Raw genomic sequence first — 25704 nt, 5'->3', positions numbered from 1 at the left:
TCACGTAGTCGTTCGGATGTTCATCGTTCTTCTGAGACATTCTTCCTAAGTCAGAAAGAGTAATCTGCTCTAAGACGAAGAAGTACTTCCGGTAAAAAGCATTAACCATTTCTCCCCAACTTTTGATACTTCCGGGTGCGATGTTGTTATACCATGTATATGCTCGACCAGTCAGAGATTTTAAGAACTCCTTCAAACGAACGACATGGTTGTGTTCATGTTCTCCTAATGCTTCCAGGAATCGAGAAACATGTTCTTGGGAAATCCCCGTTCCGTTGTAAAGTGTGGACGTTGGAGAAGTATAACCTTTCGGGAGAGATATCCTTTGTGTAGCAGCAGGATATGGAGGTTGATAACGGTGGACAGATAATGTCTTGTCTTTTCCTCGATCCTCCAGAAAGATTTCCATATCTTCACGAGTGATGAAACCTGCAGACTCTTTCTATGGTGGATTATCAGCAGCTTTGCGGACTTCATCATCATCCACCACATGAATTGGTGAGATTTCGGGATCAGCATCCGGAGACGTTTCTTTGGCTTTTCCTTTCTCCTGAGCTTTCTCCGACATCTTGTCTGTGAGAGTTTGAGATAAGTGCATAAATCCTTTTGAGTGGTAGCTACATCAGTCTGATTTTTTGCGAGAGTCTCTTGCACCTTCATGAGATCAGCTGTGGTAGGCGTATTTTATTTGATTTCCTAGGGAGACCGGCCGAAGAGAGGATTGCTTCCGATGTTGGTTTGAGGAGGAGTGGTACCGCCAGTACCGTTGTTGGAAGCGGGAGTAGTTTCTGGAGTACCACCGCTATTGCTAGTGCTAGCATTGTTTGGGTTAGGATTTGTAACTGAGCCTGACCTAAGATCAACCATTTTATGAAAGTTTGAGATTGTAACCGAGAGATTAATCTCCCACTATGGTCACCAATCTGTAGATGGGGAAAATGATTTGCTGGTTTTTCAGGTAATGTAGTGACGACCGTGTGGACGGAGGCTCCTCAACCGAGCAAACTGCCTAACCTCAAACAGATGTATTGCACGAGAGTTCTTTGAGTTCGAGATATTAATCTGTAGGACTCTGGCCTAAACCAAGACAATGGTCGTTCCAGAGTCAATTCGGTCACAAAGAGGGAAGAGGGTTGATCTGTAGGAGGGAAGCTTAGAAGTGTGTGAGATCAATGATCAAGGATCGTGAATGTGTTCTGTGTTTCTGTAAATGATGAACTGTTGGGTTCGAATAAGTTCTGGTTGATTGAATTCTTGAGAGCGATTGCTCGGATCAAAATTGACGAATGTTGTCTTATCCTTTCAATCGTGGATCCAGAGACTTATTTATATTGCTAAAATGTAGACACATTGATCTCCAGTAAGTGTGACAGTTGCTCGAGTGAACGAGTGGGAAAGTGGAAAATCGTGTGTTAATCAGTTCCAGGTCGTGCGAAGACTTGTTTGATTATCCACCCACTACTTTTCTAACTCCCTCAACCGTTTGCACAACTTACTCATATTTATCATCGTGGATGAAAACACGTGTCGTAAGACGCCATACCAAAACCCTAATGGATATCCCCCATGTGACGTGATTGATGTCTCACGAACGTGGAGTTTGCAAGGAAGCCGTGTATTTGATCAGTCAGTCGTTGACTTGATTATACAGTGGGTTTAAGTATTGTTTAGTCGAGCATGATTGTTGAATGCTCTAGGATTCATGAATTGAACATGTCTGCTGGGACATATAGTTCTCGAATGAATGATGTTGATATTGCTCGTTTGAGAAAATATTTTCCGATGAATCGTTGAATATTGACAGTTGAATCAATGTTCGAGCATCAATAAATTACTGAATATTGATAGTTGGATCAATATTCAAGCATTTGAGCAAGTATTGCTCATTCGATAAATTACTGAATGTTCATAGTTGGATTAATATTCGAGCAACTGAGCAAGTATTGCTCATTCGATAAATTATTGAATATTGATAGTTGGATCAATATTCGAGCAACTGAGCAAGTATTGCTCATTCGATGAATTATTGGTAACGTGACACAATAAAATATCAATTAAAATATTGGTAGCCTGACCGAATATTATATTTTTAACCCAGATGTTGATTGCTGGATTAACATAAAATTATTTGTTTGAACTCGTTCAGAATTATAATTCACACAACATTTGTTCGAAACCCTAATTTTGATCAATTGTTGATTTACTGAAAATAAGTCATTGAGTGAAGGAGGGACCGGCTACATGGGATGATGGTCGACCATGTAGCGCCCAAGTGCTCGAGTGAGCATGTACCAAAGTTCTTCGTTGACCAGTTGATGAAAGGATAATAAAATGTTGGTTTGATCATTTATTAAAATAGTGCTCGTGCAAGCGTAAGGTAGTAAAACCTAATTATGGAGATGAAAAAGCGGGGGTCTAACAATACCTCCCAATATTTCGCTTGGCAATCTGTATGGACTAACTCCAATATACTTTGCTAGAGAATCAACTAGATAGTCAGACTCAATCTAGATTAAAGTATATTGAGGAGTTAATATCTCTCCCTTGTTTTGATTTACTCGAGCTAACAGAAATCAGCGGGTCCTTAATCAAACACAAGGAATAACTTGGATGATACCAAAGACCAATATCCAAGGATCAATCAATGACAATCAACAACCAAAGGTTGGATTACTCTAATTGATGATCTAACGCACAACCTGTATTATTTCAGTTATAAATATAAAACAATATAATGCGGAAATTGAAATAACACAGAAACCAGAAATTTTGTTAACGAGGAAACCGCATATGCAGAAAAACCCCGAGACCTAGTCCAGGTTGAACACACACTGTATTAAGCCATTACAGACACTAGCCTACTCCAAGCTAACTTCGGACTGGACTGTATTTAAACCCCAATCAGTCTCCCACTGATCCAAGGTACAGTTGTACTCCCTACGCCTCTGATCCCAAAAAGATACTGCACACTTGATTCCCTTAGTTGATCTCACCCGCAACTAAGAGTTGCTACGACCCAAAGTCGAAGACTTGACAATAAACAAATATGTCTCACACATACAAGTCTATCAAAGGATCAATCTGTCTCCCACAGATAAACCCTAAAAGGTTTTATTCCGTCTTTTGATAATAATCAAGGTGAATAGGAACAAATTGATAATCCGGTGTTATATTCCCGAAGAACAGCCTAGAGTTATCAATCACCTCACAATAATCTTAATCGTATGGTATCGAAACAAGATGTTGCGGAATCACAAACAATGAGACGAAGATGTTTGTGATTACTTTTTATATCTTTCCTATCAGAGATATCAATCTCAAGCCAATCAATCTGATTGTACTCGTACGATAGAAGATGCAAGATCAGATCACACAATTACGATAAAAGTAGTATCGGTCTGGCTTCACAATCCCAATGAAGTCTTCAAGTCGTTAACCTGGTTTTAGAAGAAGAAAACCAAAGGTTAAAGGAGAACTGACTCTAGTATGCAAACTAGTATCACACGTGAGTTGTGGGGATTAGTTTTGCACAGATACTAGAGTTCCCCTTATATAGTCTTTCAAATCAGGGTTTGCAATTAAGTTACCTTGGTAACAAAGCAATCAATATCCACCATTAGATGAAAACCTGATTTATATTCAAGCTAATATTTCTCAATCGTTAGATCAAAAACTTAGCTTGTTAAACACACTTGACAATGCACGCTTCTAGGTTTGTTAACCGTACCCAAACGTATGCACTTGTTGGTTCAGCTATAGTTAACCAAAATGTTAGCCATATGAGCATTCCATATCAACCACGTTCTTCTTCTTCACCACAACTAGTTCAAATGATTCCAAATGAACTAGTTAGAGAGTTGTTCAATTGCAAGGAAATCTCATGTACTACACAAGACACAATTGAAGCAAAGATGATTTGATTCACTTGAATTGGTTCATGAACTTTTATATCCACGGTTTGCAAACTGCATTCCTTAGTATTTTTAAGTTTAAGTTCAGAAATCATATTCAAATATATAACCTTCTCAAGTTCGCAGACTAGGTTCGTGGACTTAAGTTACCAGGCAGAGTTTACAAACTCCAGCAGAAATTCTCGGGTATGAGAAGGTTCGCGGACTGGGTTCGTGGACTGAGTTCACGGACTTAGTTTCACGCAAGTAGTTTGACAACTCCAGCTAAAATTCTCGGGTTTGAGAACTTCGGCAGTTCGCAGACTTGGCTTACGCCATTATTCCGGTTCTCTTGATCAACAAAGTTTGCAAACTTTGGTTCAAGGAATATGACTTATACATAAATGTGTTTCCACAAAAATGCTTATGTCCACCATTGGTTATGTAATATAAACTCTCACTTCAATCATTGAAATATTCTTAGAGGACATTATATAGTTGTTACACCATTTCTCGTCAAAACAATTTTCAAGATGATTGAAAAATATCATGACTTTCGTCACATGGGGTTAAAGCGAAAATCTTACCAACCCATATTTCGAGATATAGATAGGCGAAGTATACTCGGCTCGAAATACCAAATGTGTATAATCAAAGTCTATATATATAGCATACGACTTCTTGTCTCAAAGAGTAGGATATAGAGTAGATAGACTTTTGAGTGATAGATAAGTTCAAGTCTTCACATACCTTTTTGTCGAGAAGTTTCACCGGTTCCTTGAGTAGTTCTTCTACTTGTATGATGAATCGCCATGAAGTCCTTGAGCTTAACTACGCTTTCTATCCTAGTCCGAGACTTAGCTATAATAGAATATAAATCAAGACTTATAGTTTTGATCACTAACATTGACAAACATGCTTGAGATAGCAACGCATGTGAGTTCAACCGAGCAATGCTTTAACAGGAGAGATGAGGGACCGACCAAGGGGTCATGGGACTGTCCCTTGGTTGTCATGGGACCAGTTGACGGTCGATTGAGCGAGTCTCAAGTTGGTTGAATAGAATTTGGACCCAATACGAACAATTGATAGCAAATTAGGTCAAAATTATAAATATGTGCGGGAACGGCTCATTGCAAGCCTTAGGGCCGGACTTGGTCGATCAAGGTAGCATGCATGTGTCACCATAGTGTCCGTGTCTCAGTCCTGAGAGTTTTGCTATTTTTCTGGTGCACGTTTGAGCAATATTTTGGATTTTCGGAAGAGTTAAATCTTGACTAAAACTCTCGATTTTGCTCGAATGATCAAGTGGAACTTTGCTCGTGCGACCAATATTTTGAAAATATAATAAAATTTTACTACTTGACATGAGTAGCCTAGTCGGTCATGTGATCGTTTGATGTTTTGGCTTTTTTCGTGGTTTGAGCAACATTTGAGAAAATTTTGAAAAACTATGGTTTTCGCTCAAACGGTGGAGTTCCATGAGATGATGGAAATAATAATATGATAAAATAAAGGGATTGTAAGGTGTGGGACCGGCCACGGCTAGGGCATGGCCGGCCGGCTAGGTGGCCCGGTCTCGTGACACCTTTCCCTATTTTTTGTTCGAGGAAAGTATGGAAAAACTAAGAGTTTCGCTCAAACGAGGGAGTTTGCTCAAATGGAGGAGTTTCCATGAGATGAGGGAAACAAAATAAAATAAAATAATGATAGAGGGGGACCGGCCACGGCGGCATGACCGGCCGGCCGGTGGACGCTTCTTTTTTATTTTATTTAATATTATTTTCTTCATAAGTTCCTCGTTTGTCCATATTTTCGAACGTCCGTTCGGTTTGGGTGCTCGTTCGTGCACTATTGTCAAGTATGCTTGAACTATTTTCTTGTGGCTTGCTCGGTGGTGGCCCAGACGCCCGGACAATGCATATTTATTACTAATTCATGGAATTCAGTCGGGAATAATCCATGAAACGGAGTAATAAAATAGATTGATTATCTATTACTAATTTATGGAATTCAGTCGGGAATAAGCCATGAAACGAAGTAATGAGATAAGATAGATTATTTTCGAGGAATTAGGTGGATGAATGACACGGTAGAATTAGTCTATTTACAGAATCGAGATATGAGATAGAAGCATCATACTCGTTCTGGGGTGTATAGTCAGGGAACAACGAATGGCGTGTGATAAGTGCTTAATTTACATGTTTAGAATGTCAATTCCATACTTGTTTTAGCTATAATTCTTGCATATTACTTGTTATTATGATTATTTTCTAGTTTATGTGTCATATAAGGTGAATCATCCCAAGAAGAGTGAAAAGGGAAACAAAAGAGTTATAAAGTGAAGTTCTCGAAAGATCCAAGTGTCTAAAGCCGAAAGAAGTGGAAGAAGTGCGACGAAAAGGAGCAAAGAAGGTCGAAAACATAAGGAGGACTATAATACCAAGTTCAAATCATCCAAATTAAGGATTTATTATCACCATCTTGAAGAGAATTAAATTATTAAGACAACGGCGAAATAATGAGGTCATTCCGAGTTCGTACGAAGAAGTTACGGCCAAAACAGTCGAGGCGAAAAACGGCGATCTACATCACCATTTTCGGCATTGATAAAGCAATACCGAAAGTGATCATATTTCGGGAAGAAAGGGTGTATTTTCAACCCCAACTTTCGGCGTTGCTTTGGGGTATTCGATAATGCCGACTGAGATAGACCTATGGGGTCCCTTTTGACGTATTTTGACTTCCAAATCAAGGAAACACGGTCCCGGATGGATTCTAATACCTGGATATCATGAAAACTATATAAGAGGACTTCCACAACAATTAGAGGATAACACATCTCATATTATACTTTTGTTCTTCATAAAATATTCTAGGGTTTACCCCTTTATGGGTAAACCGGGTAATTGTGTAATCATGAGTTGTTAAACCTTTGTTGATTAAGGATGAATTCAATGTTCTAGACGTGAAGCTTTATTATTATAAAAGTTTGTTCGGAGTTTTTATCATCATCGTTTGTCTTTTCAATATTTAGGGTTTATGAATGATTCTTAGATTGATTTGGGAGGCCTACTAGATTAGTCTATTGATTGTTATAAAGCTAGTAGAAGTTACAAGATAAGTAATCGTTGATTGACTCTCTACACAAGTAGACATCGCGAGACCTTGCAGAGGGATTATGTGGATCTATTGCAAGTAAAGATAACATCATCAAGTGGACCTTAAAGCATTCGATTGGATTACACCTTGAGTGATCTACTACTTGGTGGTTCTTTTAATAGAATCTAGTAGTCGAGAACTTCCGTATCCAGTGACAGAAGGAGTTTTAGGGATAACACTGATCTAGCTGTTTTCCTACGGTTGGTGATGAATGGTTCCAACGAAAGATAGATAAGTATTCTAATCCAGTTATCGCTTGGTAACAACGAAGGATTCCTTAATCATCCCTTTCTTCTCTTATTCGTTTCTTTTTATTTATCTTACAACCTGTTAGAGCATTGCTCGATCGAACTCGCATGTGTTGCTATCTCAAGCATGTTTGTCAATGTTAGTGAACAAAACTATAAGTCTTGATTTCTAGTCTACTATATCTAAGTCTCGGACTAGGATAGAAAGTGTAGTTGAGCTCAAGGACTTCATGGCGATTCATCATACAAGAAGAAGAACTACTCAAGGAACCGGTGGAACTTCTCGATAAAAAGGTATGTGAAAACTTGAACTTATCTTTCACTCAAAAGTCTATCTACTCTATCGATATCTCCTACTTCTTGAGACAAAAAGTCGTATGCTATATATAGACTTAGATTATACACATTTGGTATTTCGAGCCGAGTATACCTCGCCTATCTATATCTCGAAATATGTGTTGGTAGGCGTTTTATTTCAACCATGTTTATCTTACCTAGTGACGTAAGTCATGATATGTTTCAATCACTTTGAAAATTGCTTTGATGAGAATTGGTGTAACAACTATATAACGTCCTCTAAGAATGTTTCAATGGTTGGAATGAGAGTTTAGATTACATAACCAATGATGTACATATGTATTTTTGTGGAAACACATATGTGCATAAGTCATATCCTTTGAACCAAAGTTTGCGAACTTTGTTGATCAAGAGAAACCGGAAGAATGGCTTGTTGCCAAGTCCGCGAACTGCCGAACTTCTCATCCCGAGAAATTCTGCTGGAGTTGAAAAACTTGTTGTGTGAGTACCAGTACTCGAACCCAATCCGCGAACCGGCGGAAAGTCTTTGCCGAGATTTTCTGCTGGAATTTATAAACTCAGCCCGGTTGCTTAAGTCCGCGAACCTAGTGTGCGAACTTAAGAAGGTTATATATCTGAAGATGATTTCTGAACTTAAACTGATAAAGACTAAGGAATGCAATTTGCAAACCGTGGCTATAAAGTTCATGAACCGATTCGAGTGAATCAAATCATCTTTGCTTCAATTGTGTCTTGTGTAGTACATAAGATTTCCTTGCAATTGAATAACTCTCTAACTAGTTCATTTGAATCATTTGAACTAGTTATGGTGAAGAAGAATATGGTTGGTATGAAATTCTCATATGGATAACCTTTTGGTTAACTATTGTTGAACCAACAATGTACACGTTTGGGTACGATTAACAAACCTAGAAGCGTGCAGTTCATTTGTGTATAACAAGCTAAGTTTTCGATCTAATAGTTGAGAAATATTAGCTTGAATCTAAATCAGGTTTTCATTTAACGGTGGATATTGTTTGCTTTGTGACCAAGGCAAAACCCTGATTTGAAAGACTATATAAGGAAACATCTAGAAACTCTGCAAAATTAATCCCCACACCTCAGGTGTGATACTAGTTTGCGTGCTAGAGTTGTTTCTCCTTCAACCTTTGGTTTTCTTCTTCTAAAACCAGGTTAACGACTTAAAGACTTTATTGGTGTTATGAAGCCAGACCGATACTACTTTTATCGTAGTTGTGTGATCTGATATTGCTTCTTCTATCGTAAGAGTACAATCAGATTGATTGGCATATCTCTGATAGGCAAGATATAAAAATTTGTCACAAACATCTTCGTCTCATTGTTTGTGATTCCACAACATCTTGTTTCGCTACCATACGATTAAGATTGTTGGGAGGTGATTGATAACTCTAGGATGTTCTTCGGGAATATAAGACCAGATTATCAATTCGTTCCTGTTCACCTTAATTATTATCAAAAGACGGAACAAAAACTTTAGGGTTTTTCTGTGGGAGACAGATTGATCCTTTGATAGACTTGTCTGTGTGAGACAGATTTGTTTATTGTTAAAGCCTGCGATTTTGGGTCGTATCAACTCTTAGTTGTGGGTGAGATCAGCTAAGGGAATCAAGTGCGCAGTATCCTGCTGGGATCAGAGGCTTAGGGAGTACAACTGTACCTTGGATCAGTGGGAGACTGATTGGGGGTTCAACTACAGTCCAGTACGAATTTAGCTTGGAGTAGGCTAGTGTCTGTAGCGGCTTAATATAGTATGTGTTCAATCTGGACTAGGTCCCTGGGTTTTTCTGTATTTGCGGTTTCCTCGTTAACAAAATTTCTGGTGTCTGTGTTATTTTAGTTTCCGCATTATATTGTTTTATCTTTATAATTGAAATAATACAGGTTGTGCGTTAGATCATCAATTAGAGTAATCCAACCTTTGGTTGTTGTTTGTCATTGATTGATCCTTGGATATTGGTATTTGGTACCATCCAAGTTATTCCTTGTGTTTGATTAAAGACTCGTTGATTTCTATTAGCTCGAGTAAATCAAAATAAGAGAGATATATTAACACCTTGAGATAATTTTACCTAGATTGAGTCTGACTGTCTAGTTGATTCTCTAGAAAGTATTTCAGAGTTAGTCTATACAGATTCCTAAGCGAAATATTGGACGGTGTTGTTAGACCCCCGCTTTTTCAATTGGTATCAGAGAAGGCAAACACGTTCAAGACCTTAGAAGTCTGTGTTTTTAGCAATCTGAGTCTGAGGACAGAATCTCTTACGCATACCAGGATGCCTCTTAAAGCTTTCAACTATGTCAGTTGTCAGTTGTCTCGAGAATGCCTTTAAGTATTGTTCCTTAGTTGATTCTTCTGAATCCCGAGGTAGGAAGATTGTCTCATCTTGTGTTGATCACTCTTCCTCCAATGAGACATTGGACACAATGTCTAAAGATGAAATGGAGCTCACCAGAATCGCAAAAAATTCTTCTGAGTTTGTTGATCTTCAGAATCATGATCAACTCATCGATGAATTTGAAAAGTCTATTAATCGAGAACGTGTACTCTATAACATTATTGAGTCCTTCTCTAAGGATATTGACAAACTTCTTCAAGAGAATAATCTACAGCGTGAAAAGATTTGTGATCTTGAAAAGGTTATCAAAAAAGACTCAATTAGAGAAAAACATTTGATCAATACGCATTCATCTGATCTTGACGGACTTCGTGTTGAAAAAGACAAGATAAATGCATCACTTTCACTAGCCCATGAACAGTGTATAACCTTGGAAAAGGAAAACTCCGTCTTAAGGAAAAATTCTTCTGTTCCAACTGTTCCTCTAGACAGACAGTACATGAAGAAATATCCTCCAAAAGAATATTGTGTCAAGAAAAGTTTATATAACTTACAATCTTCTCACAGGGATGTAAAGTTAAAACAGATACCGTCTGTTGCGTCTTCTCCACGAACCTGTACTTTCTGTGGAAAAGGGAATCACCATGCTATCCGTTGTTTTGCCAGGAAGAAACAAATTTCTAAACTTCGTAATTTGCTTCTTTCCACTGTCAATGGGGTAAATAACCAGTCGACTACTGCAATGAATCTCATGCTCACAAAACACCGGAAAACTTATAAAAATGATCTCCTTTCTAGGAATCATTACAGGACTTCTGTGCATTCTAGTGGTATAAATTCTTATGCTGCTGATGAAAGCAAGAACTGTGCTTATAAGAACAACTCTGGTGAATCTAAGTCTAGAGTTTGGAAACCCATCTCGGAAAATCCTCTTGAACCAATCTCTAGAGGTCCTAGACTCAGTAATCAGAAAGCTTCTTCTCTTGAGCTTTCAGGAAGAGCTATGAGAAATTTCCCTAAAAAAGGAAACTGCCATGGGAAGACAAGAAATGCTGAGATCAGATATCCTGGTGGAAATCACAACTACTCTCTCAAAACCTATGGTGAAACTATGTCTCCCTCTGCTACCTAGTAGCAGAAAGTTCCATTCTTGTATCTAACTTGAGAGATACAAGAATGATGTTTGAGAGATGCTCAATTAATTAGCTGAGTTCCATTAGTTTGTATGTTTGATATCTCTTGATGTGAGTTTTTAGTATTTCCTTCCTTCTTCAGTGTAACATTTTTTTAGGGCTGAAGATTTTTGAAAGCGTCACAATATGCAGTTTTACTGGTTGGGTCCATTCTTTGGCGCGTGGCTTAGTCCACGAACGTCCATATCTCTTCAAGGAACTCTAGGGTTTCCATCTAAGGTGTACACTTGAACATATATATATATATATATATTATATATGTTTTCATTAATCTTCTAGAAAGGAACTCAATGGAAACTTTTCCCAAAGAAGAAGTTAAAATTACTGTAGAGGATGATCTCAAAGGAAGTGATCCTGCTCAAGAGTTTATTCTGAAGAAGATGCTTGAAAGGAAAGAGTATAACTCTTGGGTTGGAGAATCTGTCAAGGATTTAATTCTCGTTCAGAATGAAGTAAAGAACGAACTTGCTAACCTTGAACAGCAGATCAACCGGCTTATTGATGGAAGGCAAAAATCCTTAGTACTCAGAATATCTTGATCAGGAATCAGAAGAAAGTTATTCTTGACTGCGCTAAGGCTCGACACTTTGTTCGCATTGTTGATCGAAAAACTAACGTTTTGATTCATGAACATGTTATCTCTACGGTCAACAAAATCAAGGATATCAGTGACTCCTATTTCGATGGACCATTCCAGAGGTATGAAATCATCAAGGAAAACTGAGTTTTTTTTAGTTGCCTAGTATGTCTTATTTTTGGTTTAGTTGGAAGATAACTAGTGCTTGAATAACAATGATTGTGACTACACATAGCTATTATTTCCATCTTCTTCTTTTTTAGGTTTATTGGTATTAAATTCTAAAAATATTTGGAGGATGATGGTTTGCAATATTTAATCTTTATGATTTGTTATATTGCAATTTGTTATGGGATATTGGTGTTTACGTCCGTGAACTATGTTGTCCCATATTTTTCAAAAGTAAAGTCGTTCATGATCGGTATTCATTTATTAATTTAAGGATAAATAGACTTTTCGCTTATACAAAAGTTAAGCCTATATTGTCAATTCTTTGATGGAAGATAGTTTAAAATCTTTTGTGTTCAAGGATTATGTCTATTAAATATCGTTATGCAAATAGTGATGAAAGATAGAATGAATCCTTGTGTATTCCACCGTATTGATCTTCACTGATCCATATTTTATGTAATACTGTGAGGCTCCGTAATGTGTCTTATGTTTAGCATGATACAACCAAGTTGATCAATTTTTGATTAGCTTTGTTGGTTGTTCCGTAAGGTACTTTATGTTGAGCATTCTTGAACTAAATTAATCATCTTGTTTGGTTATTTAGTTATTGATTCATAAGTCTTTTTATGTCGAGCAAAACAAATGACAATTAAATTGATTACTTTTGTAATTAGTTTGGTTGTGTATTCCGATTAGGTTAATTATGGGTTCTCTTGTAGTTAATCTAGTTGAGTATTTCCATACTTCGTAAGATTCCTCTTATGTTGAGTATATGAACGACTATCATATTCATTTTCTAATGGTTATGTTATTCGTATGCTCCGTAAGTTCTCTTATGTCGAGCACAATCAATTAAGTTGATCACTTTTGTGTTTAATTTGATTGCTTATTCCGATTAAATTAATCATGGGTTTACTTGTGATTAATTTGATTGAGTTTTTGGATATAGAAAATCATTCTCATGGTTTTTAGTGTTCAATAAAAATCCTTCTTTTCTTTTGAAATTAAGGTCGCTCTTGTTGTTCCCTTGGGAATGACATCAAATGGGGGAGAGTTCTTTTGAACTTGTGCTTAATGGCCATATCTTGAGGGGTGTGTGGTTGTGGAATTTTAAAGGGGTTATCTTGTATCTTTAAACTCCTTGATGAATGCTATTAGCTTTGGCTATATGATTGCATCTAAATTAGATGGTATGTATTTTTTTCTTTTAGTCATGAAATGTCTCTTACGGAAATTTCATTATGATCCCGTTGTTGTACCTTTGCCAATTTTATTGACAAAAAGGGGGAGAATTAATATGTAGTTCACACTACAACTACATATGGTTTTCGGATCATTGTGTAAGGGGGAGTGGTTTCCATGTGAGATGGAGTATTGACTAAGGGGGAGTGATACATATCACCATAGTATTATTGTTGACATTGTGACAAAATTGGACTTTGACACCGTGTAATAATACTATGGCACTGTATAACAATGATCGAGACCGATGCTTTCTCATTGTTATAGCTAGGGATCTTCAATAACGGTGATGCTAAACTTACAACCTTTGGGATCATTGGAGTACTTGGAAGTGACGAAGATTTCGAGGAATGTTGAAGATTAGACATTTGAATAGGAGCTACTAAAGTTTCTTTATCTTTTTTGTATTCCATATGTATTGATAGTTTTGTCACTAAAATTGACAAAGGGGTAGATTGTTAGAGCATTGCTCGGTCAAACTCGCATGCGTTGTTATCTCAAGCATGTTTGTCAATGTTAGTGATCAAAACTATAAGTCTTGATTTCTAGTCTACTATACCTAAGTCTCGGACTAGGATAAAATATGTAGTTGAGCTCAAGGACTTCATGGCGATTCATCATACAAGAAGAAGAACTACTCAAGGAACCGGTGGAACTTCTCTACAAAAAGGTATGCGAAGACTTGAACTTATCTGTCACTCAAAAGTCTATCTACTCTATATCCTACTTCTTGAGACAAAAAGTCGTATGCTATATATAGACTTAGATTATACACATTTGGTATTTCGAGCCGAGTATACCTCGCCTATCTATATCTCGAAATATGTGTTGGTAAGCGTTTCTATTCGACCATGTTTATCTTTACCTAATGACTAAGTCATAATATGTTTCAATCACTTTGAAAATTTCTTTGACGAGAAATGGTATAACAGCTATATGACGTCCTCTAAGAATATTTCAATGCAATTCTGAAATGCATATGCAGTTGTAATTGAATCAACTTAATTAGTATTTTTTGGAATGAGAATTTAGATTACATAACCAATGATGGACATAAGTATTGTTGTGGAAACACATATGTGCATAAGTCATATCCCTTGAACCAAAGTTTGCGAACTTTGTTGATCAAGAGAAACCGGAAGAATGGCTTGTTGCCAAGTCCGCGAACTCGGTCCGCGAACTGTCGAACTTCTCATCCCGAGAAATTATGATGGAGTTGACAAACTTGTTACGTGTGTACCAATCCACGAACCCATTTCGTGAACCAGCGGAAAGTCTTTGCCGAGATTTTCTGCTGGAGTTTGTATACTCAACCCGGTTGCTTAAGTCCGCGAACCTAGTGTGCGAACTTAAGAAGGTTATATATCTGAAGATGATTTCTGAACTTAAACTGATAAAGACTAAGGAATGAAATTTGCAAACCGCGGCTATAAAGTTCATGAACCGATTCGAGTGAATCAAATCATCTTTGCTTCAATTGTGTCTTGTGTAGTACATAAGATTTCCTTGCAATTGAACAACTCTCTAACTAGTTCATTTTAATCATTTGAACTAGTTATGGTGAAGAAGAATATGGTTGGTATGAAATGCTCATATGGATAACCTTTTGGTTAACTATTGTTGAACCAACAATGTACACGTTTGGGTACGGTTAACAAACCTAGAAGCCTGCAGTTCATTTGTATATAACAAGCTAAGTTTTCGATCTAACGGTTGAGAAATATTAGCTTGAATCTAAATCAGGTTTTCATCTAACGGTGGATATTATTTGCTTTGTGACCAAGGTGAAACCCTGATTTGAAAGACTATATAAGGGAACATCTAGAAACTCTTCAAAACTAATCCCCACACCTCACTTGTGATACTAGTTTGCGTGCTAGAGTCGTTTCTCCTTTAACCTTTGGTTTTCTTATTCTAAACCCAGGTTAACGACTTAAAGACTTCATTGGGATTGTGAAGCCAGACCGATACTAATTTTATCGTAGTTGTGTGATCTGATCTTGCATCTTTTATCGTATGATTACAATCAGATTGATTGGATAGAGATTAATATATCTCCGATAGGCAAGATATAAAAATTAGTCACAAACATCTTCGTCTCATTGTTTGTGATTCCGCAACATCTTGTTTCACTACCATACGATTAAGATTGTTGTGAGGTGATTGATAACTCTAGGATGTTCTTCGGGAATATAAGACCGGATTATCAATTCGTTCCTGTTCACCTTGAATATTACCAAAAGACGGAACAAAAACTTTAGGGTTTTTCTGTGGGAGACAGATCGATCCTTTGATAGACTTGTCTGTGGGATACAGATTTATTTATTGTTAAATCCTGGGTCGTAGCAACTCTTAGTTGTGGGTGAGATCAGCTAAGGGAATCAAGTGCGCAGTATCCTGCTGGGATCAGAGGTGTAGGAGCATAACTGTACCTTGGATCAGTGGGAGATTGATTGGGGTTCAACTACGGTCCAGTCCAAAGTTAGCTTGGAGTAGGCTAGTGTCTGTAGCGGCTTAATATAGTGTGTGTTCAATCTGGACTAGGTCCCGGGGTTTTTCTGCATTTGCGGTTTCCTCGTTAACAAAAATTCCGGTGTCTGTGTTATTTCAGTTTCCGCATTATATTGTTTTATCTTTATAATTGAAATAATACAGGTTGTGCGTTAGATCATCAATTAGAGTAATCCAACCTTTGGTTGTTGATTGTCATTAATTGATCCTTGGATATTGGTCTTTGGTACCATCCAAGTTATTCCTTGTGTTTGATTAAAGACTCGCTGATTTCTATTAGCTCGAGTAAATCAAAACAAGAGAGAGATATTAACTCCCTGAGATACTTATACCTAGATTGAGTCTGACTGTCTCGTTGATTCTCTTCAAAGTATTTCGGAGTTAGTCCATACAGATTGCTAAGAGAAATATTGGGTGGTGTTGTTGGACCCCTGCTTTTTCACAACCAATCCCCCATTGTCTTTTACTTTGTTTTGCTAATTCAAATAACCTATCAATTACACATCTCTCTGCGGGAACAATCTCTTACTACCACTATATTACTAGTTAATTAGTGGTAAATGTATTAATTAATTTGTTGTGGTTACGACACGCATCAGCGTGATGTCCTGAAGGCGTTAAGTTCTCTAACAAACATATGTCTAGGAACCTCCCAATCATTAAGAGATTCTATACACGGTCTCTCTACGTAGTCAGGGAACAACGAGCAGCAATACGTCCTGAAGGCGTTAAGCTCCCTAAAAAACATTATGTCTAGGGAACCGCCCAATCATTTTGATTCCAAGTAGAGGTGATGATGAAATGTTTGAAGCATCAAACGCTTAGCCGGGGAGGCCTTTCGAGAAACATATTCATCATATCTCTGAGAGGAATGTTCACTCGGTCAGAGATCGTGAAACAGTTCGCAGATCGTAAAATATGAATCGTCACATGCGTTCCTGAAACCGGGTCATAAACATGTCGTATCATGATTTTATGATTTTAGCCCTTGTCGCAAATCCACCATCAACAGTTGGACAAGACCAAAGTCCGGAACTAAAGTTTGCGTACCCGCTTGCAAACTTAGTGGTCAATGTTCTAAAATAGGTTTCGTATGTTTACATACTCATTAGCAAATACATTTATGAAATAAGAAAGCAATCTTTGCAAACCTTGGCTTAGTGTTCATGAACTGATTCTTGTACTTTCTACATTATGAATCATTCTGTTTTTGTTTCAACTGGATCATATATACTTCAATGTGATTCTCAATAATTAAACAAATCTATGAAACACAATTAGATTCATTTGATTATCTTTCATAATTGATTGATCATCATAGTTTATTAAGATGTGTTAAATGAATGTGGTTAAGACAAAAGTGCTCATATGGCTAACTTTGGTTAACTGTTATTGAGCCAACTCAATATACATGTTTAGGTACGGTTACCCATATCTAAATGAGAGTATATTTCATTTTTGTGTGACAAGCTAAAACCCTCTAACGATGGAGAGATTTTACTTTAATTTTAAGCAAACTTAGCTTGTATGTTAAATCAGATTTTCATCTAACGGTGAATATGGAATGCTAACTTAGCAAAACTTGATTTGAAAGGCTATATAAAGGAGTACTCTAGAAACTGGGAAACCTAATCCCCGCACCTCCTATGTGATACTAGTTGCGACTAGAGTCGGTTCTCCTAAATCTAGGTTTTCCTAAAACCATTATAAGTTAACGACTTAAAGACTTCATGGGGATTCTGAAGCCAGATCCAACTATTTTCTCTGTAGTTGTGTATTCTTATCTACTTGTTCTATCGTGTTGAGTATTATCTTATCTAATATTTGCTCGAGATTTATCTCCGATAGGTAAGATATAAAAAGTAATCACAAAGCTCTTCCTCTCGTTCTTTGTGATTCCACAATAACTTGTTTTACTACCATATAGTTAAGTTATTGTGTGGTTAGGGCTCAACTACATTCCAGGCCGAAGTTAATTTGTAGTAGGCTAGTGTCTGTAGCGATGTAATACAATGTGGTGTTCAAAGCTGTACTAGGTCCCGGAGTTTTTCTGCATTTACAGTTTCCTCATTAACAAAACTTCTGGTGTCTTTGTTATTTCTTTTCTGCATTATATTTTTTTATATAATTGAAATATCACAAGTTATACGTAGTTCAATCAATTGGTGAATCCAACCTTTGGTTGTTGATTGAAATTGATTGACACTTGAACATTGGCTGTTTGATTGCATATTGTATTAAGAAATTGAGATACAGCTCTTGGATATATTTCCTTGATTGAGTTTGACCGTCTACTTAATTCTCACGGAATTATATTGGAGTTAGTACATACAGATTGTCGAACAAAATATTGGGTGTGGTTGTTAGAACCCCGTTTTTTCAATTGGTATCAGAGCAGGCAAACATGCTAAGACCTCATAAGTCTGTGTTAATAGCAATCTGACTATATGGACAGAAGTGGTATGTCTGTAAACATACCGCCAGTCTTTGATGGCTCGAATTACTTATGGTGGAAAATTGACATGCGTGTCTTTCTCCAAGCACGTGATTTTCAATCATGGGCTCGTGTTGTAAATGGCTATGATCCTCCGTTAGTTACTATGGGAAACGTAACCGTACCAAAGGATATTGGTAAGTATGATCCTGTCGAGATTCTCGTTGCAAAGTAAAATTCTGACGGATTGAATGTTATCATCCATGCCATTACCCCAGATCTTCAGCACCATGTGACTATGTGCACTAAGTCTAAAGATGCTTGGGATATCTTACAAACTGTATTTGAAGGGAATACCTCTGAAAAGGAAGCAAGGCTTCAAAACCTAAATTCTGATTGGGAAAACCTTCGTATGGCTGATGAAAAGTCATTTGATGAGTTGTAAATGCATCTTTTGCATTGGGTAAGACTAATCCTTAAAGGATGTTGTGATGAAAATTCTCAGATCGTTACCAGACAAATACGATTCTAAGAAACATGCCATCATTGAAGGAAACAACCTTGAAACCATTTCCAGGAATACACTTGTTGGAAAGTTAAAGATCTTTGATCATGAGCATACATCCAAAGATGGAAAGGATATTGCTTTCAAAGCACAAAAAAATACTAAACTATTTGATAAAAGTAAAAGTGTTGGAAACCCAGTGAATGATCCAATTGAGACTGAATCATAAGATGAATATCTTGAAAACTCAATCTCTCTGATCACAAGGAAGTTTAGAGATCTTCTATTAAAGAGGAGTAAACGATTCACTAAGGATAAACCCAGAACATCAGTCAAGCCTCACGATCGCATTCCTCCTAAAAACAGGGATACTGTCGATATTGATGACGAGTATATGCCACAGTGCTTCAAGTGTAAAGGTTTTGGTCGTTTTGCCAATGAGTGTCCAAATCGTAGAAAATACACTCGAAACAAAGGTTTTGCTGTAACTCTGGATGAAACGTCTGATCACTATGATGATGACGAAAAATCAAGTGTAGCACTCCTTTGTGAAAATATCAATTTTTATGATTGCAGCAATACTCATATCAATTTTGATATTCTTTCTGGAAAAGCTTCTTCGACCACCTTGGAAGATAAAATGGATTTTACTTTGTTTAAAAAAAACTATTTCTCACAAGTTTCAGATACTTCACTGTATTTAGCATCATGTTCTGTTACCATGCGGAACCTTCCTCCACATTGACATGTTCCTATATTACTTTAAATGGCCATGCTCTAAGTGTTTTAAGTATAAACATAAACTAAGACATGTCAACAAACTGCAACGGAGAGCAAATCGGCTAGCAAACAAGCTCAAACTTGTGCTAAAGTCAATTCCATAAGAGGTATGTAAATTTAACTCATCTCCGAAGAAGTTCATTTCTATAGAAAAAATTATACCTCTACAAAGAACTAGGTCTAAACGATCCATGAAACAGGGGACGAAAAATTTCCGTTCAGGAATCAAATAGTGGACAAATTATTATCCACCACGACACAACCTAACTGTGTTGAAAGTGCATCTTGTCTCGTATGCCCGAATTCAAGAGACAAGAGTTTTTGCACAATCGGGTTTTAGGAAAAGAAAATTTATTATTTTTGTTTTTCCTTTTGTTTTCTGTTTTTCAATTAACCTTTTCATATCAAATTGTATTGAAAAGGTTTACCCTGTTTGATCATTAAAATAGGGTTAACTTCGTCAATTCTACCCTTCCTGGGGTTGAGAGTTGCTTGTACGTGAATCCTACTTACTCTGTATATAGGTTCCATAACCCTACATTCTTTTTCCTTCCCTGAAAACTCTTTTATCAAAAGATTGCTAGTTGTGCTAGTTTTGTGTATTTCTCTCACAATCCCATAGTTGAATGGAGACTATAAGCATCATGTCTTCTGATGCAAAAGATTTTAATATGATTTTTAAGCCATCAATCATAAAGGAAAAAGGTTAATATCATCCCTCTACAACTTTAAAGAGAAAAAGGAAGAATATGAAGAAACCATGGGATAACCCCTCAAACCTTCAGAAGTTTTCTGGTGTTCTTGAAGAGTTGAAAGAAACAAGGATGGAGATGCAGCAAATAAAGGCTATTGATTTAAGAACTCTTGAAATTTAGAAGGCCCTGGTTCAGCATCAGTCAAGAAGGTTTGTTAGAATCGGCTTCTTTCTTCACAAACCTTATGTTACAATGTCTGTTGACGACAAGGAGTTCGGGGACGATAAAGAATTTTTCAAGAATCTTAATGTCTAGAAACTTCTTATGAGAATTTATTCTTGTATTTTAAGAAGGATAACTAGGTTTGGAATAACGTTTATTGTGAGTACACATAGCTATTTCCAACGGATTCTCATCTTGCAATTTATGTATTTAAATTTTTAAGTTATTTGGAAGATGATTTTGCAGTATTAATCTTTATTGGTTTTATATATTGCAATTTTTTTACGAGATATGTGTATTTACGTCCGTGAACTATGATTATCTCATATACGTCAAAAGTAAAGTCTTTTGTGTCATTATGCAAATATTGATGGAAAATAGAATGAACTTTTGAATACCCCGCAGTATTGATCTTTCCATGATCCACTTTTATGTGAAAGTACTGTATGGCTCCGGAAGTTTTCTTATGTTGAGCATTTCCGATTAGATTAATCAATAAGGTCTCCCGTGGATTAATTTATTCGAGTTTTCTGGATACAAATTCACGTTTCATGTGATTTGTTAATGTCCATTGAAATCCTTCTTTTCTTGTAAAAGTAAGGTCGCTCTTGTTGTTGTTTCAGGAATGACATTTTATGGGGTAGATTTCTTAATTGACCTTGCGCTTAATTGCCAAATCTTTGTGGGGAGTGCGGTTGTGGAATATTGTAGGATTTATCTTGTATCTGTATTAACTCCTTGATGAATACACTAAGTTTCGACTATGTGAAATCATCAAAACAAAGTTGATATGTTCTCTTTTAGTCATGAAGCATCTCTATGAGAATTTCCTTATGATCCCGTTAGTTTTCGTACCTTTGTCAATTTATATTGACAAAAAAGGGGAGAATTATTTTGTATTTCACACTACATACATATGGTTTACGAATCATTATGTAAGGGGGAGTGGTTTTCATTGTGAGATGAAGTATTGACTAAGGGGAGTGATATATATCATCATAGTATTATTGTCAAAGTTGTGATACAATTGAACTTTGATATTGTGTAATAATACTATGACACTGTATAACAAACTGTGAGAACAACTGTTTTTGTATTGTTATAGCTACGGATCTTCAACAACAATGATGCTGAGTCGAAAACATTCAGAATCACCGGAATACTTGGAGCGGAGAAGAATTCAAAGAATGTTGAAGAACCAAGGAAATCAATCATGAGGATGAGAAGCTACAAAGTTTATTGATTTTGACAAGGGGGAGATTTTTAGAGCATTGCTCGATCGAACTCACAAGCGTTGCTATCTCAAGCTTGTTTGTCAAGTTTAGTTGATCAAAACTTTAGTCATTTCTAGTATACTTACAGGAGTTTCGGACTAGGATAGATTGTGTAGTTGAGGTTTAGACTTCACGACGCTTACAACTGAATACGAAGATCTACTGAAGAACTCGGAGGAACTTCATCAACAAAAGATATGTGGAAACTAAAACTTATCTATCATTGAGAAGTCTATTCTATTTTGTTTTATCTCCTATTGAGACAAAATTCGTATAACGATATAGACTTTCATATCATACACATTTGTTATTTCGAGCTGAGTATAACTTGCTTATTTATTTCTCGAAATATGTGTTGGTAGATTTTTTCTTTACCTACATTCATCATTATTCTTGCCGCGTTTATTTGGAAACAATTATTTGTTGGAAACTAAATAATAAGTCAAAAGATGATCATGTGGAAATTGCCTTGAAACGTCTTACATGATTTGTGTGAGACGGTCATTTGATTGATCATTCGATCACTTGAAAATTGTTTATAACCTAATGGTTTGTGTGAGACAGCCATTGTCGTCTTCTAAGAATGTTTCAATGATTGAAATGAGAGTTTAGAAATAAAACTCATGTCTGGAAAACATCACAGTATGCGTACTTAGTGTACAAACTGTGTTGGTATGATTCAGGTCCGGAAACCAAGTTTGCATACCAGTATGTGAACGGTTTTAATTGTTAAAGTCCGGGAACCAAGTTTGCATACCAGTATGCGAACGGTTCCACCTGAGTTAGGTCCGGGACAACAGTTTGCGTACCCGTTTTCAAACTGTTGGACAAGACCAAAGTCCGGAACTAAAGTTTGCGTACCCGTTTACAAACTTAGTGGTCAATGGTTTAGTATGATTACATACTCATGAAAAAATACATTTATGAAATAAGGAATGCAATCTTTGCAAACCGTGGCTTAATGTTCATGAACTGATTCTTGTACTTTTTACATTATGAATCATTCCAATTTTGCTTCAAATGGATCATATATACTTCTATGTGATTGTCAACAATTGAACAACTCTGTGAAACACAATTAGATTCATTTGATTATCTTTCATAATTGATTGATCATCATAGTTGATCTAGATGTGTTAAATGAATGTAGTTACGACAAAAGTGTTCATATGGTTAACTTTGGTTAACTATTATTGAGCCAACTCAATATACACGTTTAAGTACGGTTACCATATCTAAATGAAATTATATTTCATTTGTGTGTGACAAGCTAAGACCATCTAACGGTGGAGATATATTGCTCTGGTTTGAAGCAAACTTAGCTTGTCTCTTAAATCAGATTTTCATCTAATGGTGAATATGGAATGCTAACTTAAACCCTGATTCGAAAGGCTATATAAAGGAGAACTCTAGCAACTGGGAAACCTAATCCCCACACCTCCTATGTGATACTAGTTGCGACTATAGTCGATTATCCTTTTAACTAGGTTTTCCTAAAACCATTATAGGTTAACGACTTAAAGACTTCATTGGGATTTCGAAGCCAAATCCAACTATTTTCTGTGTAGTTGCATATTCTGATCTTACTTGTTCTATCGTGTTGAGTACTATCTTCTCCAAGATTTGCTCGAGATTTATCTCCGATATGTAAGATATAAAAAGTAATCACAAAGCTCTTCGTTTCATTCTTTGTGATTCCACCATAACTTGTTTTACTACCATATAGTTAAGTTATTGTGAGGTGATTGATATTTCTAGGATGTTCTTCGGGAATATAAAACCAGATTATCAATTGGTTCCTGTGCACTTTGATTAATCATAAGACGGAATAAAACTTCATAGGTATTTCTGTGGGAGACAGATTTATCTGTCATAATAGACATTTCTGAGAGAGACAGATTTATCTATAAGTCTTCGACTTTGGGTCGTAGCAACTCTTAGTTGTGGGTGAGATCAGCTAAGGGAATCAAGTACGTAAAGTCCTGCTGGGATTAGAGGCATAAGGAACACGACTGTACCTTGATCAGTGTGAGATTGGTTAGGGCTCAACTTGTTGATGGTGGTTTTTAGTTCAGGGTTAAAATTATAAAACCTTGCATTTAATATGTCGTCACTCTGCAAAGAAACGGAGCCATGTAAAAGTGATGAGTGATTCAACCTCTTCATTAGCGCATTTATTGAGAAATTCAATTTTTCATATGAAATTTATCCAGAATGGTGCATGTAGCAACAATCCCAGATATTTTGTAAATTTCGACACCTTGCCTTGCCTTTATTATAAGTTTCTTTGAATGCTTTATGTACTATGTTCCCCGGCCGAACCCTTAATATTGATATGGCATGACAATTTGTGTTCACTCGCAGCAGAGTAACACGAATTTCCAAGTATCAAGGTTAAGGTCCTTGCATAAAGTACTCAATCAGAAAGCATACTGCTCTATAGCAATAAACTTAAGGTCCCTGCATAAAGTACTCAATTAGAAAGCGTACTGCTCTCTGTGTCAACACATAGAATTCAATCAATTTACAAGATTCGAATATTACCCCGAATAATTTGCGAAAATTAGGGTTTTGCGCCTTGCGCAATATATTAGACCCCGTTGGTCGAAATTAAGCTTAGGCGAACTAAGCAATTAATCCGTCGTGGATTAGTAGGTGCGAAATCCTACCCAAAATCAGAAAGGAGCTGCGGAATAGGAGAAACATCAAAGAGAGGTTTGGCCATGCTTTAGGCATGCCCCATGTTGCCCAACCGGCCCTATTTGCCTTCGACCAATCAGGTCACCTTTAACCCGCCACACATTGGCTGGGTCCATACTTGCCGGCCCTATTTCCCATCGACCAATCAGGTCGCTTTAAATCCTCCACACACATACCAGAAGTGTGGACACGCCCATGCTTGGCTGGCCTCTCTTATATTAACCAATCAGGTTGATCCAAACTTGCCACAGTGTTAAAAGAGGCAAACTGCGCCAAATGGTCACAAAGCCATTGGCTTTCCAAAAGCCGCGCCAACATGCCAAACGTGCCATGTTGCGCCAATAGGCTGAACAGCATGCCAACATGCCACTCCGCCACGCCAAACGTGCAGCAAGCCAAAACATGCCAAACGTGCCACTTTGCCATGGCAGCATGCCAAAACATGCCAACGTGCTGTAAATAGCGCCCTACGTGCTAACCTACCTCCTGTTCGTGGCCAACGCCATGATGTGCTTAAATTAGGGTTTTCTAGTCAGAAGCGCGACTCTGCTTTAGACGCATTAACCAAAACCCTAATTTCCAGTTGTGGCTCAAGTTACGCCACTTTGGGCCCCACAACATGCCACGAGCCATGCGGGACCCTGGAAACCCTAGCAATGGCGCCATATCATAGTCACTCATAGAAATTCTTGCTCATGTGGACGTTTCCACATTATGGCCTTACTATAGTTCCTTTGGCATGACTATGGCGCCGTTTGCACAAAAAGCGTTACCATGCCGCGGCCGCATGCCACACGCACTAATTAGGGTTTCAGCATGCCAAACCCTAATTTAGGCGAAGTTGTATGCCAACCAAGCCAAATCATGCTACCCAGAGCATTGGGATTGATGTGGCAACTAGAACTAATGTTGCCAAGCCATATTTTGGTCTAACACCAATATGCCAAAATCTAGCGGCCATGGCTACGCCAGGCGCTACTTGCACCACCGTGCCACTGGCATGCACAAACTATGCCAACCACGCCATTGTGTCATTATCAGGAGCCAACCGAATGTGGCCATAATCAATGGTCACCCTTTCTCATGGGTCACAATCTTAGCCGTCCAAATTCGCCACAGAATTGACAGGCTTGTGGCAAAAGTTAGGCGACCAGCCAAGACAAGCCTAATAGCCTCACATGTTATTCTCCTGCGGCAAGTCTCCTGACTTTGACTTGCCACACATAGCAACCTGCTACACGTTTTCCACGAAAACCCTGGAGACATCAAACATGTCACAAACTGGGGAATACTCATCAGGGTATTGGTCTGGCGGTTTACAGCGTGCGGCGTGCAACACGCCCATTATAAGAAAGTGTCAGAAAGCAGAGCAGTTAGTGGCGGCAAGAACGTGGTTTTCTGGCATTTACACACGACCCCACTTCT

The sequence above is a fragment of the Papaver somniferum genome, chromosome 8 (genome assembly GCF_003573695.1).
Source record: "Papaver somniferum cultivar HN1 chromosome 8, ASM357369v1, whole genome shotgun sequence".
NCBI lineage: Eukaryota > Viridiplantae > Streptophyta > Magnoliopsida > Ranunculales > Papaveraceae > Papaver > Papaver somniferum.
Note: the sequence above shows the minus strand (reverse complement) of the source record.